Below are 7,352 nucleotides of genomic sequence, written 5' to 3' on the forward strand. Positions count from 1 at the left end.
TTTTTTATACTGTTATTGTTAAATCCAGAAACAAAATAAGTGCCAATGATTTTTTAGTAGTTGAGATTTAGACAGATGTATTCGTTTTTTAATTCTTATATAGATTAACTTATGGTTTGATTTCTTAATTCTCATGCGTATGTGTGTGTGGTTTTTTCTTTTTTTTTTTTTCTCCTTGTACGGTTATTGTTAAACTTTTGTGGAACAAAATGAGTGCCAATGATATATATCTATGTATGCAATACTGGTAATTTCATACTTGTTTTAAACATGTTATTATTGATAAGAAAATCTTGATAATGTCTCATTTAATTGAGAAAATGTCTTAAAAATATGTCATATATGCATTTAATGTTTGCAAATTAATATTACACAATTCACATATCATTTTTAATCTTGAAGTATTAAGGTATTGTTATATAATTTGTTATTATTGTTAAATACCCTTTCTATGTGTATTATGAACTGCTATAGCAAATAGTAACAATGTTAACTCAGAAGGATCACATATATGTATCAAAAAAGAAAGAAAAAAAAACATGATTAGGAAGAACCAAATACTTTATTTTATAATTAATAGTTCTAAAAAAACAAAAAGAAAAAAAGCATCGTTTTTGTGTGTGTGTGTGCACATATTCAATGTTTTAAAGTTTTATAAAGCAGAGTTATTGTTTATATATTTTTAATATTAAAGTTATCAAAAAAGAACTACTTCGTTTTATACTTATTTGATACATATTGCTTTTATTAATAAAAAATCTCTATTTGATATGTTTAAAAAAAAAAAAAAAAAAAAAAAAACAAGACTTGCGTACCAATGTTGAAAGTCTCTAAAGAACTATCTCATATTCAATTTTAATAAAAAAAAAAAAATACACGCTAATATGTTTAAAAAATAAATTTATAAATCTATTTTGTTTTTTTTTCACATATGAAAATAAGCAGATTTATTCTTACATATATGTTTTTTTTTTTTTTTTTGTTTTTTTTTTATGCTGTTAAAAAATACTGTAAATACGTTTTTATGATTGATGCATATTTGAATAAATGCTGAGTAAAACATATTTGATTATTTATGTTATTTCATTGAACAATCCAAATTGCAAATTGAGGTCCTATTTCTATGTGCTCTGTCAATAGAATTGGAAGGAGATTGAGCTTTCTTTTCTTATATATTCATTGATACCTTGATTTAATTTGTTGTTTGGGTTACTTAAATTTATTGAGATTTACGCCAGAGTCATATCACAGGAACTATTGAACAGGTACATAAATGTATTTAGGGTAATAAAACAGGCAAACGAAAAATTAATGTATAAGGAAATTTTGAGTTCTAATAAACCCAATGTTCATGTATTCTTTAAACTACTGGACTACATATCTTGGAGGTACTAGAGATTTCATCTGCGATTGAAAAAATTGAAAAGTCACCTTAAGAGAAAGCTTTGCAAATTGTGTCATCATTTGACAGAGGAAAATATACACAATCCGCTTAATGCAATGCACGGCACCAGGGGAGACCATCAGATACTATGTTTTTACAAGGTTGTTAAAAATAAAATTCGATGGTCTCCCCTGTTGACGTGCATTCATGGCAATTCTTTTTTATGTATCCCAGAATTTAACATTAAATATGGTCTCTCTTGCAAGGCTTCTCTTGCACGACATGAAGACCATACCATGATTTTACAAGGTGGGTAAAAAAAAAATTAATAAAAAAAAAAAGAAATTTATATGGTCTCTCTTGCAAGGCTTCTCTTGCACGACATGAAGACTATACCATGATTTTACAAGGTGGGTGAAAAAAAAATTAATAAAAAAAGAATTTAAAATTGATAAAAAAAAAAAATTTAATTTGAAAAAATTTAAAATTTGAAAAAAAATTGGTAATTTTTTTTTTTTTTTTATCAATTTAAAATTTGTTTTTTATTAATTTTTTTTTTACCCACCTTGTAAAATCATGGTATGGTCTTCATGTCGTGCAAGAGAAGCCTTGCAAGAGAGACCATATTTAATGTTAAATTCTGGGATACATAAAAAAGAATTGCCATGAATGCACGTCAACAGGGGAGACCATCGAATTTTATTTTAAACAACCTTGTAAAAACATAGTATCTGATGGTCTCCCCTGGTGCCGTGCATTGCATTAAGCGGATTGTGTATATTTTCCTCTGTCAAATGATGACACAATTTGCAAAGCTTTCTCTTAAGGTGACTTTTCAATTTTTTCAATCGCAGATGAAATCTCTAGTACCTCCAAGATATGTAGTCCAGTAGTTTAAAGAATACATGAACATTGGGTTTATTAGAACTCAAAATTTCCTTATACATTAATTTTTCGTTTGCCTGTTTTATTACCCTAAATACATTTATGTACCTGTTCAATAGTTCCTGTGATATGACTCTGGCGTAAATCTCAATAAATTTAAGTAACCCAAACAACAAATTAAATCAAGGTATCAATGAATATATAAGAAAAGAAAGCTCAATCTCCTTCCAATTCTATTGACAGAGCACATAGAAATAGGACCTCAATTTGCAATTTGGATTGTTCAATGAAATAACATAAATAATCAAATATGTTTTACTCAGCATTTATTCAAATATGCATCAATCATAAAAACGTATTTACAGTATTTTTTTAACAGCATAAAAAAAAAACAAAAAAAAAAAAAAAACATATATGTAAGAATAAATCTGCTTATTTTCATATGTGAAAAAAAAAACAAAATAGATTTATAAATTTATTTTTTAAACATATTAGCTTGTATTTTTTTTTTTTTTTTATTAAAATTGAATATGAGATAGTTCTTTAGAGACTTTCAACATTGATACGCAAGTCTTGTTTTTTTTTTTTTTTTTTTTTTTTTTAAACATATCAAATAGAGATTTTTTTTTAATAAAAGCAATATGTATCAAATAAGTATAAAACGAAGTAGTTCTTTTTTGATAACTTTAATATTAAAAATATATAAACAATAACTCTGCTTTATAAAACTTTAAAACATTGAATATGTGCACACACACACACAAAAACGATGCTTTTTTTCTTTGTTTTTTTTTAGAACTATTAATTATAAAATAAAGTATTTGGTTCTTCCTAATCATGTTTTTTTTTCTTTCTTTTTTGATACATATATGTGATCCTTCTGAGTTAACATTGTTACTATTTGCTATAGCAGTTCATAATACACATAGAAAGGGTATTTAACAATAATAACAAATTATATAACAATACCTTAATACTTCAAGATTAAAAATGATATGTGAATTGTGTAATATTAATTTGCAAACATTAAATGCATATATGACATATTTTTAAGACATTTTCTCAATTAAATGAGACATTATCAAGATTTTCTTATCAATAATAACATGTTTAAAACAAGTATGAAATTACCAGTATTGCATACATAGATATATATCATTGGCACTCATTTTGTTCCACAAAAGTTTAACAATAACCGTACAAGGAGAAAAAAAAAAGAAAAAACCACACACACATACGCATGAGAATTAAGAAATCAAACCATAAGTTAATCTATATAAGAATTAAAAAACGAATACATCTGTCTAAATCTCAACTACTAAAAAATCATTGGCACTTATTTTGTTTCTGGATTTAACAATAACAGTATAAAAAATAAATAAAACAATACATACACACACATACATATAAGTATTAAGAAATTAAACCATAAGTCAATCTACATAAAAAATGAAACAAAAATATACATCTGTCTAAATCTAAACTGCTAAAAAATTAGTTTGCATGTATTAAATGAAAATAAAAACTTCTAATATATTACAATCATTGTATTGGCACATATATTTGTAGTATTTTCAATATCAAAACAAACAACAAATTAATATTCAGAATATCGACATTAAGCATAACAAAAAATCTATACTAAATTATATCTAAACTACTAAACTATAGAGGGTGTTTTTAAGACACTGATACCCCACTCCATGATAAACACTTTCATCGAATACTCTTTGGAAAGGCAACCAAATCGAGGAACTATACAGGGGGACATCAATACTGACTCAAACCTTATAATGCTGTATTGAACATTTTATTTTTATTATTGAAAAACTCTTGTTACATAACATGTAAAATGTTAGATGTTTTTTGTATATTTTATATATGCTTATTGTTAGTTTTCAGACAAAACAAAGGGGAAAAAAACAAACACACATACACATGAGTATTAAAAATCAAACCATATGTTAATCTACATAAGGATTGATACAAAAGAAAATAGATCTGTCTAAATCTTAACTACTAAAACATCATTAGCTCTTTTTTTTTAATTTTTAATTTTTAATTTTTAAATTAAAACAACACATACATACACATAAGTATTAAGAAATTAAGACATAAGTCAATCTTATAAAAAAAAAAAAAAACATCTGTCTAAATCTAAACTACTGAAAAATTAGTTTGCATGTATTAAATGAAAATGTTGACAATCATTTTATTAGCATACATATTTGTAGTATTACCAATTTCAAAACAAATAAAAAAATAATATTCAGAAATTTAACTTGAAGCATAACAAAATAACTACACTAAATTATATCTAAACTACTAAACTACAGAGGGTGTTTATAAGATACTGATACCCCACTCCATAATAAACACTTTCATCAAATATCATTTGGAAAGGCAACCAAATCGAGGATGACATCAATATTGACTCAAACCTTGTAATGTTGTATCGAACATTTTACTTTTGTGATTTAAAATCTTCTATTACACAACATGTAAGATAGTTGGTGTTTTTTTTACTTTTTATAAATGTTTATTGTTAGTTTTAAGACACAAAAAAAAGGTAACAAAACACACATACATACAGATGAGTATTACGAAATCAAACCATATGTTAATCCACATAAGGAATGCAAAATAAAAAATAGAAAATATATCTGTCTAAATCTTAGCTACTAAAAAGTCATTGGCTTTTTTTTTGTTTCTGAATTTTCCAATAACAGTATATAAAAAATTAAAACAACACACACACACACATACACATAAGTATTAAGAAATTAAGACATAAGTCAATCTACATAAAAAAATGTAAAAAAACAAAACAAGCTACATATGTCTAAATCTAAACGAATTAAAAATTAGTTTGCAAAGTATTAAATGAAAATTTTCACAATCATTTTATTGTAATGCTGTATTGAACATTTTACTTTTATGACTGAAACACTACGAGTTACATAACATGTAAAATGGTGGTTTTTTTTGTATTTTTCATAAATGTTTAATGTTAGTTTTAAAACAATTATTATGATTTTTAATAGCTTTATACTACCTATTTTTCATATGTGTTTTGTTATAGAAAATTGGTCAAGCAGCAAAACAAGTACATGTATATATAAATGAGTTTGACACTGGCATCTAGTTCTGAACCTTTTTGTTATGTTTATTGAAACTCAATGAAATTTGTATGAAACACAATTCTTAATCAATCATCTCTTCAAAATGATATTTTTCTTTTTTTTTCTTTCGTGTTCTATTTGTGACTGGAGAAGATGGCTTTTCAACCGGGTTTGCACTCCTGGTCCTGTAGGAATTGAATAAGACCACCTTTCAAAATACAGTGCAGATGGTCAAAGGGATGATGATGATGATAAGATGGATTTTGGATATTTGGTAGTTCAGATGAATCTGGAGTATCTGGATTTCTTGAATAGGATGGTTGCGATGATAATAAGGTTAATGAGGAGTGTGTTGTGTGTATATCATTAAGAGAATATAATTCTGGACTTTCTAAAATAGTATGAATTGGTAGGTATTGATGGTTTCTTTGCTGTAGGTAATGGAATCTTACAAAAGCAGTTATGACAAAAAGGTGACAATGTTTGCCCATATCCACAATCCTTTATACCATAAATGAAAACAATCTATAAATTTGTAGTGGTTTTCTTATATATGTTATTTTTTCATATGAATTTTCATTCAATTGTAATTTTTAAAACTTTTGTTTTATTACAAAATATATTTAAAAAATATGAAATAATAATATTATAACACAAATAAAAACAGTGAGTATGATATATGTTAGTTTTTTATCATAAGTAATAGTATTCAGAAAAATGTGATGGTGCCATTTATCATAGATTCAGTACTTTCATTTTGAATAAATGAAAATGAACTAGTAGTATTAACATAGTTAGTTCTGAAATTCTTCTCTTTTTTTTTTGATATTTGGTAGATAATAATATGGATGAAATGTCCGTTATAACTTTAATGGTTGAACTGGTTTCTATAGTTAGCACTGTAGCTGTAATTGTTGGCAGAGGCCTTGCAGTTATTTTAGACACTGTAGCAGTAGTTTTGGGCACTGTATCTGAAATTGTGGGTACTGCAGCTGTAGCTTTTAATAAAAATGTACATTTATCATAAAAAAAAATAATACAAATAATACAAAAAGAGTAGTTGTAAGAAACCTTACACATGTTTATCTTTTATTAAACAATTACATTTTGTATATAGAAAATGAGTGTTTTCTTTGATAAATAAAAACAACAGTAAAAATTTATAAAAAAAATTTCTATCATGTTTACATTCAATAAACCATATAACAAAATTCAAGTCTTGTTATATTTGTTCCTAGAAAACCAAAACTTATAGAGTTACACTGTTTACCTATCATCAAAAATCTTCAGTATTTTCCATGTTTACAGAGTTGTTTCCAAATTTACAAACATAACATGACTAAATATATATACATGTATATTTCAATATATAAAAAGCACCAAATCATTAGGGTTAACAATGGCTAGGAAGACAATTCATTGGCAAATGTAGTTATTCTCTTATTTAACATTTAGCATGGTGTTTATGTATTAGGAAATCAATACAAACGTAAATATAATATTTCTTAAGATTTCTGAGATCACCCTCAGTTTTTGGTGAGGTTCATGTTGCTCAGTCTGTAGTTTTCTATGTTGTGTTTTGTGTACTATTGTTTATCTGTTGGTCTTTTTCTTTTTTAGCCATGGCTTTGTCTGTTTATTTTCGACATATGAGTTTGAATGTCCCTCTGGTATCTTTTGCCCCACTTTTAAACTTAGCTATATCTAAACTCATGTCTTTAACAAAGTATGGAAAAATCTACTCTTAAATTAGTAAAATAACTAATTTGTCCTATCATATCAGTTTTACATTTTTGTAAGGAGGAAATTTAACATTAATATGACAAATCATTATAAAAGGAGATAGTTTAAAGGAGCATTAGCTATGGGATATAAAAACAATTAAAGTATATTTTTTTCCTAATCCTTAATGAAAGTGAAATAGTGAAATAACATTTGGCTTTTAGCAGCCAGTTTAGTTC

The sequence above is a fragment of the Mytilus californianus genome, unplaced genomic scaffold (assembly GCF_021869535.1).
Source record: "Mytilus californianus isolate M0D057914Y unplaced genomic scaffold, xbMytCali1.0.p SCAF_7, whole genome shotgun sequence".
NCBI lineage: Eukaryota > Metazoa > Mollusca > Bivalvia > Mytilida > Mytilidae > Mytilus > Mytilus californianus.